Here is a 15,149-nt window from a genome sequence, read left to right on the forward strand (position 1 = left end):
ATGAACTTGACTGTTACATTTCTTTTTTTCTGCTTGTTTTTCAGTTTTAATTTTGTGATATCTTCATAAAATGAGTTAGGTTTTTCCTTGTTCTTTATGCTCTTGAGATGGTCTAAAATTGGGATTTATTATGTATTATTTGTTATTTTATTTTTTTCAACTATTTATTCTCCCAGGCCCTATCTTTTCTGGAAGCATCATATTTTTTGATCCTATTAATGCTAGATTTGGCCTTGTGGTTCCTGGGGCTAAGGAAATGTGAGTGTGTGGGAGACATGTTCCATCCTCTCAAAGGCTATATTCCAATTAAATAGTGATGCAGGGTCTTTGCTGTGTGCACCTTCAATGACCAGAAAGGTATGTAAAGGCAGAAGCAATGTCTTTTGTCTGAGTCACAGAATTAAAAGCCCTAGGTAGAAGGTATGCTCCCTAGTGCACAGTTAGAAAAGAGCTACAGAAAACACGGACAAAGAAAAATTATACAACAAGGTGAACAAGAGATCTGTATATGACTTCCAGGAAGATGACGGAGTGGTAAGCAGCAGAGAAAACAGCTTCTCTGAGAGTCACCATCCAGATGCTGGGATACAACATCATGAGGAAGACAAGAAGGGAGGGAGTGGGTTCCTTGGATCCAAGAAGACTCTGAAGTGTGCATTGAAGATCATAGAGAGAGTAAAAAGAAAAACTAAGAAAAATGAAGGTCGTAGCTGGCAATGCCTTTGCCCTGAGATGGACCTGGGGACACGTGGTGACGGTGATGGTGATGGTGATGGCTGGTGACCCTGGAGGCCTCTGCAAAGCGCTTTAAAAGTAAAGGAGAGCAGCATGCCCAGTGAGTCTGGTCTCAGGGGAGGCCTGCTGAGATTATCTGCTGCTCTGCCATAAAGCACTTGCTTGCTAGCTGGAATACAGCGGTACGATTTGGGACTCTTTCTCCACAGGTTGTCTACTAATAACCCAGAGAGAATCCTGGAAGTGGACTGCTCATTTTTCTTTCTCATTCTCCTTAATTGTTTCTATATGCTTATGAAAGTTGTTCCTAGTCATCCCAGGAATTAAACTAAAAAAGGAGAGAAAATAAAATGAGAAGGCACTCTAGTTTGCCAAAGGTAAATCCAGGGGGCAATGAGCTGGGACAGTCTAAAAGCCCCCACCAGATCTCTCTGAAATGGTAACAACAAAGCAATTGAATGAGGCTCTGGGGAAAAAATTAAATCAGAAATAATCTCTCAGATAACTACACAGATTACCAAAATACACACCATGCTTAGTGACATTACAGCAGAAAAAGAAAAGAAAAATAGATGAGCTTAAGAAAATTATGGAAGATCAGCATAGGCAAGAAGTAGAATCCACAAAGCGGACTCATTCAGATATTCAGGAGAATAAAAAAATCCATTAAAAGTATTTGAAGCAGATTAGGTCAATGAAAGGACAGGATCTCAGATAGTGAAGACAAGAAAGAGTTCTCAAAAATATCAAGGAGACCATGAGAAATCAATCCGGCAGCTGCTAGATGAGACAAACAAGAATAGCTTAAGATTAGTTGGAGTCAATGAACAAGTACGAGATGCCACAAATGACATTTTAAAAATGTTCAAAGACATCATGACAGAAAACTTTCCTGGTAGAGAAAAAGAATTTGACATTCAGATAAATGAGGCATATAGTACTCCAATTAGCAATGATTTAAAAATATCTACAATGAGGCATAACTTTAGTCAATATTCCAGAAATTCAACACAAGAATAGAATCATAAAAGCTGTTAGAGAAAAAGAAACAGATCACCTATAAGGTAACACCCATCAGAATTATAGCTGGCTTCTTAGCACAAGCACTCAAGTCAAGAAGAGCTTGGAGTAAACTACTTCAAGTTCTAAAGAAAAATAATTTTCAGTCCAGATTGATGTACGTCACAAAACTGTCTTTCAAAATTAATGGAGAAATAAGATACTTCCATGGCAAAGAACATCTGAGGAAATTTATGACCAAGAAACCAGCACTCCAAAATGTTCTAAAGGACATACTACAAAGAGGTAATGAAAACTATGGCTTCATGAACCCCAACAGAAGGAATCCACCAGGGGAGGTAAACAATTAGAGGAAAGGGGAAAAAAACAGGAGCAAGCCAACAACAGGAAAATAGCACAGCAAGCATAAATCAATATAATTCAGTTATAACCGTCAATGCTAACGGTCTTAATTCACCATTCAAAGATACAGACTGGCAGAACAGATCAAGAGGCAAAACCCAACAGTATACTGCATACAAGAAACACTTTTAATTTAAAAAGAAATCCATAGACTAAAAATCAAAGGATGAAAAACAACACTCCATGTAACAGAAACCCAGAAAAATGTAGGAGTAGCTATTCTATTTGTAGACAAAGTGAATTTCAAGTCAAGACTGATTAAGAAAGATAAAGAAAGTCACTACATCTTTGTAAAAGGAACAATCCAGGAAGAAGAGATAGCAATCATAAATATGTATGCAACAAATACCTGTGTACCCAAATATATAAAACAATTACTAATGGACATGAAACATCAAATGAGCCCTAATACAATTGTATTGGGACAACTCAAAAGTCCACTGTCACAAAAAGACAGATCAACTAGGCAAAAAATCAATAATGAAGTATTAGAGCTAAATCAAACTTTTGAACAAGTGGACTTTGTAGATGTCTATGAGGAATAAAATTACAGCAGACCTTTCAGAAATACAGAAAATAATCTGTACCTACTTTAAAAACTTATATTCTAATAAGATGGAAAATTCAGAAGAAATGACAGATTCCTAGATACATATGAATTACCAAAGCTGAATCAAGAAGGTATAAAAATCCTAAATAAACCAATATCAATGAATTTGAAGATATAATTAAAAACCTACCAATAAATAAAAGTCCAGACCCAGACTGATTCACTGCCAAATTCTACAAGAAATTTAGAGAAGACCTAAAACCACTACTTCTAAAACTTTTTAATAGAATTGAAAAGGAAGCAGTACTTTCAAATTCATTCCTGGAAGCAAGTATTACCCAGAGAGGGATCACATTAAGAAAAAGAATTACAGACCAATCTCCCTAATGAACACTGATACAAAAATCCTAAACAAGATACTGGCAAACAGACTGCAGCAAATCATCAAGATGATTGTACACCATGATCAAGTGGGATTTATCCCAGGGATGCAGTGATGATTCAACATATGTAAATCCATAAATTTAATACATCATATTAACAGATACTAGGACAAAAATTAATGATCATCTTACAAGATGCAGAAAAAGCTTTTGAAAAAGCCCAGCACCCATTCATGATTAAAAAAAAAAAAAAACAACCCTACAGAAAATCAGAATAGATGGTCTTTATCTCAATCTGATAAAAGCCATCTATAACAAACAAACAGCCAACATCATATCAAATGAATGAAAACTGAAAGCTTTCTCTCTAAAATCATGAACTAGAGAGAATGTCTACTGTCTCTACTCTTACTCAACATATTCCTGGAAACCTTAGCAGGAGCAATTAGACAAGAGAAACAAATAAAAGGAATAAACATAGGAAAGGAAGAAGTTAAACTATCATTATTTGCAGATGACACAATACTCTAGTTAGAAGACCCCAAAAACTCCACCAAAAGACTTCTAGATTTAATAAGCAAATTCAGCATCATAGCTGGTTACAAAGTCAACACTCAAAAATCAATAGCCTTCCTGTACATGAATAACAAGTTCATTGAAAGCAAAATCAGAGAAACAATACCTTTTGTAATAGCATCCAAAAAATTGAATTACCTAGGAATAAATCTAACATAGGAAGGAAAAAAATCTCTATATTAAAAATTACAATACTCTGACAAAGGAGACTGAGAGGATATCATAAAATGGGAAGCTATACTTTGCTCTTTAGTAGGAAGAACCAATATAGCAAAAATACCCATACTTCCAAAATTGTTATGCAAATTTAATACAATACCAATCAAAATTCCAATAGTATATCTCACAGAATTAGAGAAAACAATCCTAAAATTCATCTGGAACCAGGAGAGACCTAGAATAGCAAAGGCGATCATGTAGAACAAAGACAAGATAGGGAGCATCACAATTCCTGACTTGAAATTATACTATAAAGCTACTGTAATAAAAACAATGTGCTACTGGAAAGAAAGAAAGAAAGAAAGAAAGAGAGAGAGAAAGAGAGAAAGAGAGAAAGAGAGAAAGAAAAAGAGAAAGAAAGAAAGAAAGAAAGAAAGAAAGAAAGAAAGAAAGAAGAAAGAAAGAAAGAAAGGAAGGGAAAGAAAGAATATCAAAGATCAATGATACAAATTAGAAAATGCAGAAACAACTCCAGATGCATTAAGCCACCTTATCTTTGACAAAGGAGTCAAACACATTCACTGGAAGAAAAATGGCCTCTTTAATAAATGGTGCTGGCAAAACTGGTTCTACACATGCCAAAGACAAAAACTGGACCTACATCTTTCACCATGTTCCAAGCTAAGATCAGAGTAAATCAAAGGTCTTAATATGAAAACAGATATATTAAATCTGCTGAAAGATAGAATAGGTAAAACTCTTGAAGATATTAGTGTATGCAAAAGCCCTGACTGCCCAGGAACTATCACAAAGAATCAACAACTGGGATCTCACTCTATTGAAAAGCATTTGCACAGGAAGAGAAACCACCAATAGAGTGAAGAGATAACTCACAACATGGGAGAAAATGTTTGTCAACTGTACCTCAGACAAAGGATTACTATGGTGAACACATAAAGAACTCAAAGAAACAAAAACAAAAACAAAATCAGTTCTCCCAGATTTAAAGATCCAATTCAAAAATGGGCATACTTACATCTCAGCTGAAGAAATACAAATATCAAACAAATATTTGAAAAAATGTTCAGCATCATTGGTCATTTGAGAGATGCAAATTAAAACAACATGGAGATTCCATCTCACCCCAGAAGAATGGCCACTATCAAGAAATCAAAGAATAACAAACGCTGGCAAGGCTGTGGGGAAAAAGAAACCCTTCTCCACTGTTGGTAGGAATGCAAACTGGTGCAACCACTGTGGAAATCAGTGTGGATATTCCTCAAAAAAGTAGGACTAGAAGTGCCATTCAATCCAGCTATTTCTCTTCTGGGCATCTCCCTAAAAGAATTAAAAACATCATACTACAGCAATATGTGTGCATCCATGTTTACAGCAGTGCAGTTTACAATAGTCAGAGCTTGGAAACAACCTAAATGCCCATTGACTGAGGAGTGGATAAAATAGATATGGTATTTTTATACAGTGGAGTACTACTCAACCTTAAGAAGGATAAATGAAGACTTTTATGGATTAAATGAATGTAACTTGAGACCTACTCATTAGTAAAATAACTAAGACAAACGTGTATAAACATCTTATTATCTTATTAGTATAAGAATTTGAAAGAAACAACATATGTATATGTGTACATATATGTATATAAAAGCAGTTAAGGCAAAAAATGTATATATACTGAGTAAGTTACTACTACTTTAGGACTGTGAACATAGCTAGTCTAGCAAGAATCAACTGAAATCCTTTACCTTTAATACTTTGCAGAACTACTGATAAAACAGTGTAGTTGTGCTCTTTATAAAACAATTTTAAGAAATGATTAAATTTTCTTACTGATTATAAGACTTCAAGTCATCTATCTTTTTCTAAATCAATTTGATCGTAGAACTCTTAGAATTTCTTCTACATTTTCAAATTTATCATTATTACTTTTTGCACTATCTTCTTTTTCTAACGCCAGCAGTACTTAATTCTTGTTTTCTATTCCTTCATATTACATATTTAGCCTTAAAACCTTTTTTCTTGTTTATTTTTTTTAGGAGGAAAGAGGATTGAGTCATCTCAGAGACTTGCCAATGTTATTGCTCTTTTCGAAGAGTCATTCTGATTCTACTAAGTGGAATTAGTTTTTGGTGACAGTAACAGGGATATTCCAAGTAGCAGTGGCTTAATAAGCACAGGGTTTGTGTTTGTTTTAGGTTTCTGGGAGTGAAGCCAGGACTTGTGCATGCTAGGCTAGTGCCCTAGCACTGCCCCAGCCCGTAAGTGCAGAGCTGAGCTTCTGTCTCATGTAACAGTTCAGAAAGGGTTTTTTTGTTGTTGTTTTCTTTTTTGGTTTTGGGGGGAGAGGGCATTAACGTAGTGGTTTTACTCATGAAAACCTTAAGGATTTGTGCTTTTTCTAGTACATCGTTTCATCTGGGTCCTTATAGTCGAAAACAAATGAAAAACTATGTAAGCAAAAGACAAAGAGCATCTGGATACAGTCACTCTAAAACAGAGGAGACTCTTCTACAGAATCACAAAACCTGCCCCCAAACGTGCTCACTTGACTTATTTTTAAGAAAGTGTTTCCATAACTACACAGAAGCTGCGCTTGTAGTCATGATTCTGAGCCACTGTATGCCTGTTTAATTGTGTTTTATAATCTTGTATTATAAGGACAAAAGAATAGATATTGAGGAATGACAAATACTTTTTGCAACACTTATTTTTTCTATTATATATGAATTATTAATTTTACTACTTCTATTATAAATTATTCTTATTTCTCACTTTAACTATACAAGTGCCTAATTCATTTTAAGAATAGAAAAAGGTAAACAGGCTTTATTTGCATCTTATAGTGCATACATTTTCTTCTAATGTAAGTTCTCTCAATTAAGTATTAAAAATTAATAAATGTGAGCTATTCAACATCTAAATTCCTCTAATTTTCTTCTAAGTATTGTAGTATTATCATTTATTTTGCAAAAAGAAGTGGTCCTTTTTGTAATTTCAAGAATTTTAATTTTTAAAACTGCTGCATTTTCTTTTATTCAATGTCTATTGCATTTTAATTGAAAATATGTAATTAAAGAAATAACAGATAATGACAATGTTCTATAAAATATCAACAATTAACTCTTACCTAATGTAGATCAAAACAACAACAAAAAATAAGCCAACCAAATAAACCTGACAAATGTATAAGAAAGACAAAATATAAGTAAAACTGATAAGTACTAGAAAACATTGTCATAAAATAACATTCAAGTAAAAATATAGTCATCAACATTCAAAATATTTTGATATATTAGCTAGCAAATAAAAAATACTGATGTTGCCAATTAGAGAATCAGATCATACAGACTCATGTAATGCATCCCTATCACTTCCTGATTACCCCAAATTAGCCCAAACATCTTCTGTTGCCAAGAAACTAGACATGTGGCCAGGCTTCATTTATTGGATGACTATAGTCACAGCCAAATCTGTATTTCTCAATCACATTGCTAACAGAAATGCTGATTAATGGCCACTAGTGTGACTCTCATTAGTGCATTTGCTCAAACAGAAAATTAGCAAATTTTATTTACCAGAGTCATTACTATATGCTTGTCCAACACCTTAAACAATGACCATTTCCTTCTCTTCCTATGAAGTGGGCATACTATCTCTTAAATTAGAATTCTACTTCCTAAAGTGTGGTATTTCCTAAAGTGTGTCCTTTGCCACTATAGGCCAATTTAAATATTTGGCATTGTGATGTGCAAAATACCCTGGAAAGTATATACATCAAGTGCTGAGAAGTTATGGACAGACAAGGTATTTTCTGGGTTAAAAATCAAATAGCAAGTAACTGTTGGAAGAATAAAGAAAGCTAATATTGGAAATCATTTAAAAATGCACATTTTAACTTTATATCTTAGAAAAATATTAGGAGAACATTATTAAAAGTAATTTGTGGCGGAATATATTGTGTAAAAAATTCTAATTTTATAAAATAGATAAACAGATGATTGTTAGGCAGACAGATAGATAGATAGATGGATATTTTTGTTCACTCAGAATTTGTTAGTGAGTGGATGATGTAGCGTGTTCTTAACATTCATATTTTGATATTTTGTCACTCTGAACGATAGGAGTTGCTTGTAGAGGAGATAGAACCAGTGTGGATTAAATAGAAAACACACTTCTTTCAACTCTCCTTTGGATATAGAAATGTAAAACATATTTTTGTACTGTAGTCAACAACAGTGGATTAGTAGTGATTGTACAGCCCTCTGAATAGAGAATTCTGAGGCTCTATGCAGGATTAGACAGTGACCTTTCAGCAGGGTGCCTGGCAATGGCAGTGAGCTCCTCTCTAATCAGGTACTTAGGACAGGAGAATGTAGGGCATGGGGTAAAATTTTGTCTTAATTTCAGCTTTGTAACTTTCAGTTATTTTTTCATATCTTATCTAACATAAATCTTCATAATATGTGCAATATAATTATAAAATTTAATTCCTTATCAATATTTCATGAGCACCGACTGTGTATCAGTCACTGATTTAAGTAACAGTAATAAAATGACTAGCATTAAAAGATATGAATTCTGCCTAGTAAATGAGAAAAATATTAATTTAATGATCATAAAATAGGTAAACATTAAAATTGAGGGCAATTATTCAGAACAAATGTGTTATGGATTAAAAACCAGTGATCAACTTAACACCAGCAGAATGAAATCAGCATGGTGCTGATCATAGATGATCCACTTGAGGAAAGTTGCCAGCAGAGTCATGGAGAAATAGAGCTAAGCATTGCAGGTTCTCCTTAACATTGCTGTTTCAAGCTGATGGTTCTGCTGTATGAGTTCAGTCATCATCATTAGAGGAGTTTGGGACTCTGTTGGTGAGAATGTCTGTGGTTCATTTTGGAGGAACTCTGCTCCTTACATTGTGCATCGCTTCCTGGCTCTGGAGGGGAAGACGTGTGCTGTTTACTCTCTAGGAGTAGCTTGTCATGTGCTTGACTGTTCTCATTGTTGGAGGAGCTTAAGACCTCCTTGTTCTGAGAATGACTGTGGTACTTTTCAGGTAGCCCTGGTCTTTGTTTTGAGCATGACTTCTTGGCTCTAGTGTAGAACTCTCAACCAACTGGCACAGCTCCTTCATCCTGTTGGCATAGACTTTCTGGCTTCCACCACTGACCTTTGGGCCTTCCCGTGCAGATCCATAAAACAGGCTGGTGTAAGTCCTTCTCGTGGGCTCTAGATCTCCAGTTGGGCTTTTGGGAGTCATTTTCATGGGCCTTAGGGTTTCATCTGGACTCATGCAGGACATTGCTGTGGGATCCAGGCCCTTGGCTAAATATTCCAGGTCTTTAGTGTTATAGAAAGATTTCCCGCACTTTCTTGTGTTTAACTCTAGGTGACCATCATAAAATAATATTATAAATTCTATGTCCTGATTCTAATTATTCTCCTCACAACCTCTGACAATAGAAGGTTACCAGATATCATAAATTTATCTTGGAATTTGTAAAAATCAACTGGTAATAAACCCAACATGTGCAATATATGCAGTTAGATAATTTATGTTACTATAACAATGAACACATAATTTATGAAATATACACATGTCCATTGAAATATTTCATAATCATACATGAGTTCTAATACTAGTAGCAAATGTATGTAAACATTTTATTCTCTCTATCATATGTCAGTACTCTATGTATTCCTCACAATCTATGTTAGTGAAATAAGTGGATGAATAGAAGTGATGCCATTCAAGTACCATAGCACTTTTACCAAGAAAAGGGAAGAATAATCAATGTTGATAACCTCACAAAATAGCTAGTGGGAAAAGTTCCCAACACAGTGTTGCAGTTTGCAGAAAGATATCACGAGGAGAAGCTACGTGCTGGCTTTGGTCCCATCTTCCTCTGGGATAAAGGCTTTGTTCACTCCTGAGATGATTAACACAAGCTAGTAAGGGCAAGAGCAAACTAAGCAAAGCCTCTGGCAAAGAGGACTTGCTGGTCAGAAGGGCACAGTGGGAATAAAGGTAAGGCGGGGCCAGAGAAGGCCCTTCGCAAAATCCCAGGGAAGTTTGGCCTGCTTTGGAGAGACAGCACAGGTTCTGACTCCAGCTTTACTAAGAACCAATTGTGAACCTTGAGAAGCTTATGCATCTTTCTTACACATAAGATTTTAATATAAAACTGAGAAATAGTATAGTACTTTAGTGGATTAAATAAAATAATTAAATCCTTAGGACAGCCCTTAGGATAGAACATAATTCTATAAGGAAAAGCATCAACTATAACTATTAACAATCTATTATCATGAATACTATATTAACCATTCAGGCTTGGTGGCACAGGTCTGTGACACCAGCACTCTGGGAGCCTGAGGCTAGATGGTCAGAGCCTGAAATTTAACAAGACCCGGTCACATTAAAACCAAAAAAAATCTGAGTGTGTACTGTAGCTCAGTGAAAAAACCCCAGGTTTGAATTCTAGTGTTACAGAAATAATTGTGCGACAATGAAGAATGAATAATACTCTATCATTCAGTCTCATGCTTCTTCGGAGGGAAGCACTGCAACGGGAAGGCTGTGGTTAGAACCGGGTGCACTCCAGAGGCCTCGTGTTCAGAGTGGGGCTCTTGAAGGCAGGTCCCCAGAAGCTGCAGCTGACTTGTGCCGCCTGGAAGTGTGTGTCCCCTCCCTTCTCACTCTGCTCCCTGGCTGCCATGAGGTGAGCAACTTTCCTGTGCCGGTCCCTTCCACCATGCTGTTTCTCCCTTGGAGCCAGCTGACCATGGGCCAAAAACGTGATCCAAAAGAAATCTCTTTCCTTTAAGTTGTAAATGTAGAATCTCAGCAACAAAGAGAATGACTATTGGGCAACAGAGAGTGTTCTCTACTAAGAAATCTTACCAGCTTCTACTTATGAATTCTAATCACCAAGTAAAATCAAGATAATTGATGGATGTCTTCAACTATAGGCAACAACATACCGGTTAGCTTAACTAACATAACTACAGTTACAATTAAATGAAGACATTTAAATACCTTATATATAATGAAGCTAGTGGTGAGGAGTCACAGAATTGTTGCAAGAGCACAGCCATCCCATCAAACACCATGGCTCTGATGATCCTTCTCCTCTTGGTGCTCAGTTTAGTAGCGTTTTCCCTCATGATCACAAGACAGCTGCCACAGCTACAAACATCTTATCTCCCAAAGTGGGGATGGGATTTTTTGCTGCTGAGAGAAAACAAGTTCTCATTGTCTAGAAAATTAGAATTCTGTCATAAGAGAAAGAAGCAGATATGGCTGCTAGGCAGGCAGCTAGCAATACCTAATGCAGTCTTTATGATTTTAAAATGTTCTGAGTTGTATCTTGGAAGGCAAATAAAATAGCTACCTGTAGCAAATTGAAAGTATATGTAATATTTAGATACAAAGATCATAAGGGATGTGGATGAAAAAAGAAGAGCTGTCAGTGCTTTGGGCAGGTTTTCAGTGAATTTTAAGTGTAACTGTGTGCATCAAACATAAATTTATTTTCAGAAATGCAAATGAAGCACCTGGAAAACTGCAAATAAGATAGCTGGGTGTCTTATATTATCACTCCCAATCATATGCATTATTGGAGTTATCTAAAGGTTTTCACTGCTATTTAAAACAGCTTTTTCTAACTCCTCCTCTAAAAAATGGTTCTCCTTTGCCTGCCTTTTAAAAAGCAGCAAAACTCCAAGAAGAGTTGACTCCACTCTGTCTGCATTTGGCACTCTTTTTCTCTCTCAAATGCTCCCTAAGAAGGCTTTCCTCTCCATTTCTCCATTCGCGGAGTCTCTGTCAGCATCAACGACTGCCTCCATCTGGAGAGAAAGGCATGCAGAGGTTGATGTGTCTGACGCAATCATCACACCCAACCCGACAGATTTTGTCCCGACATTCTGGCTGTTCCCACCATCCCTCCTCTACCCAATCCTTCAGACTTCCTCACCTCTGATTGCAAAGAGCCTCTCTAGGGTCCTGGTAGATCAATCCTTTAGATCACTTCCAGTCTTCAGCCTCACATCCCCCCCCAGTAGGCACATGCCTATTGCTTTAAATACCATCTCCAACATCAAACAGTTCCCAGATCCAATCTCCTCTGGAGACCTTGCACATGAACTCCTGAGTCCTATCCGCCTGGCGTGGGTCTCAAAGTTAGTACCCCAAACTCTACTGCTGACCTCCCCCAACCCAGACCCATTCTCGATCTTTACACTAGTGCTACCTGCTCTCAGTTGCTGAAGCCCTAAACTTTGATCTCATCATTCACTTGATCCTTTCCTTCTCCATTGCCCCGTAGCTCTACAAATGGCAACTCCTGTAGATTCAGCATTTAAGATACAGTTTGACTAGGACCACTTCTTTCATCCTTCTCCTACCCGCCCTGCAGATTACTGGTACTTGCTTTTGTCTGAATATTATAATTGGCCTCCCCACTTTCGTCCCTTCTCCTGCAATCTTACCTCCATGTAAGAGTGAAACAGTCTAAGTTACATCAGATCATGTCATTCTTCGCCTCCAGCTTACCAACAACTTCTGATGTTTCCTCAAATCCTTCTCACCACAGCTGCCTCTTGGAACACAGCTCTCTCTCTCGCCGTCTCCTCCCCACTCTTTATTTTGCTGGCTGTGTCCCCATTACTCGGCTTCCCTCCCCTCCCAGAACGTTGCAAGCATGTTCCTGATCCCCTGCTTGGTATATTCTTCTCCCAGATCAGTACAAGGTAATTTCTCTTTTCCTTCATGTTTTTCTTCAAATACCTCCCGTCAGAGAGGTCTTCCCTAACTGCCTGTCTGAAATACAAGCTTGGCCCTCTTTATTTTGTTTACTTTTTCTCCATGGCTCTTACAATCAACTGATTTGTTTATATACCTGATTATTGTCTGTGCCTTCCTGCTGAAATATTCACTATGCATAGTCTGGTGTGTTTGCTATGTTTACTGCCTCTTGATTGTTTTTCTCTCTTTGCTGACACAAAATATTTGACACTGAAAGTTAAGGGGAAAAAAAGCATTTATTTAGATCACAGTTTGTAGAAGGTTCAGCTCATAATTAGCTGACTCAAAGGCAGAGAAGTAAAAGGTAATGGAGACAGAAGAAAGGAAAAGCAACAAGAGCAAAATGCCCAGAGCAGAACTCTCTTCCTCTCTTACACTGTATGCAGGCTACCCGCCCTCGGGGAGGTATAGCACTCACCCTACATCCCAGCAATAGACAATGAACCAGGCACAAACTTTAGGTTCTGCCCCCTTAACCACATGAGACTTTGAGAGGACACCCAGATGCAAATCCTAACACAGCTGTACCAGAACATGGAGCAATGCCCGGCACCCAGTGGACGCCACATGGGTTTGGGTAAGTCCATAAGTGGCTATTTGTTGACTAATCACTTTATGTTTCTTTAGTTCTATATAAACCTTGAAGAACTTTTTAAACTGTTATAAATTGTCAATAGGTTCTTTTCTTTCAAGCAGGTAATGAGAAACATTTTATGATATAAATCCGTTCATGTATAAAACTTACCTGGTAATCCATGATTCCTTGTGTTGTATGTTTTACCAACAGTTTGTTTTATGGATTAATGCATGCTACAAACTGAACTGTTAACATATTTTGTGTGAAAAATCATTGAAACCACAATCATTTGCATTAGATTAACTTTGATATTTTGGAACAATTTTCCTGTAGTTTAATATTTCAGTAATGTAACTGAAAATCATTCCAAGATCAAATGCAATGATTTTTCTAAATATACCAATTAACACCTTGAAAATGCAAGATATTTCATATTTCTGTTAAGATTGACACTATTATATAATTTGTTCCTTTCTGTGTAAAATATTTTGATGAACTTGTTCTAGCATATTCTCATTAAAATTATAGCCTTTATACAAATGTTAATAGCTTTGAAACATGCACATATAAACAGACATAGTAATGTCTAGATGTATTGATTAAGATATCTTCTTAGAAAATAATGAAAAATAGTTCCAGATAGAGTTTATTTTCTAACTATTATGAAAGAGAACTTTTAAACCTAGCTTAGAATATTTTCTGAATCTCCCTTCCCTTTCATATGCATTTTCTTGTTTGTCTGTGCTTTCCAGTGAAATGGTTCTCTTTGATCATAACTGAATGAATTCAAATAGTTGTACAAAATGTACATTTCTATTTATCTGATAGTTTTTATATGCTGTGCTCTTTATTTCTCCTTTCTTTTTGTCTCTACTCCATTTCTCTGTTTTCCTTTAATTTCACAGTTTTCAAATTCTTGCTGTTGGTCTGGGCTTACTGGTCATCTTTTCTACTGTCTTTTGTCATGTCTCATTATTTCTTAGAAGTAATATAATGATGGTTCATTTTTCCTGAGCTTTTTCATTTTTCGTATTTTGTCTTAATGTGCGCTATGGTTTATACTCTGTGTCAGCCTGGGAAGTCTAGAAGCTTAACTAATTAACTCAGCAGCTCCACATCCTGGGGTGCAGAGAACCCACTGTAACTGCTCTAGGATGCTGTTCATTGTGTTAACTTGAGAAGGTCAGAAGTTTAGCTAAGTGACTCAGCAGGGGGCCAGGGTCCTACTCTGTAAACATCCTCAGCCTGTGCAAGAGGAGGGCATGAAGATGGTGTGAGTCTACACCCGCTCCAGGGGGCAGAACCTGCTTAGAATTTAAGAGAGGAAACAGGCCTGCTCTCCCCCGTCTTTTACTCTTGCTGCTTTTGCTGTCTTCGGCTGCCTGGAAGAGTTGCCCCTGTGTCTGCCACTTTGCCTTGGAGCAGCGGATTATGGACTGAAATCTCTGCAAACTGTGAGTCAGATAAATCTTCCCTTCCTGAATGTTGGCTGTTGGATATTTTGTCTCAGCTATGAGACAAAAATAACCAAGACAAGGTGATTTAATATAATCACCCTTAAATTATCACAATTTAGTCTCAATATCTGTTTTCAAGTTGGTGAAGAATGAGATGACATTCTTAAACTCAATATCTTATTTATTCATTTATTTATTTATTGTACCAGGGATTCCAAACTCATGCCTTGCTTCAGTATTACTGAAAAAGTTAAGGACATCATTTGTGATAGGATTATTTCCAAAAGATATTATTTCCAAAAGATATGAAGTATAAAACAAAAGAGGCCTTTATTCTGAGAACACAGAGAGAGATAACCAACACCCCCTGGCCGCTGGAGTCCAAGGATCTCTCTAGCGGACACGTGGCGTGGGGGGCAGGGAGGGATATATAAGTATCCTAAGCTTAGGGTAGTGC

Source organism: Cavia porcellus, unplaced genomic scaffold (assembly GCF_034190915.1).
Source record: "Cavia porcellus strain 051 isolate PalLab524CR breed Dunkin Hartley unplaced genomic scaffold, mCavPor4.1 scaffold_16, whole genome shotgun sequence".
NCBI lineage: Eukaryota > Metazoa > Chordata > Mammalia > Rodentia > Caviidae > Cavia > Cavia porcellus.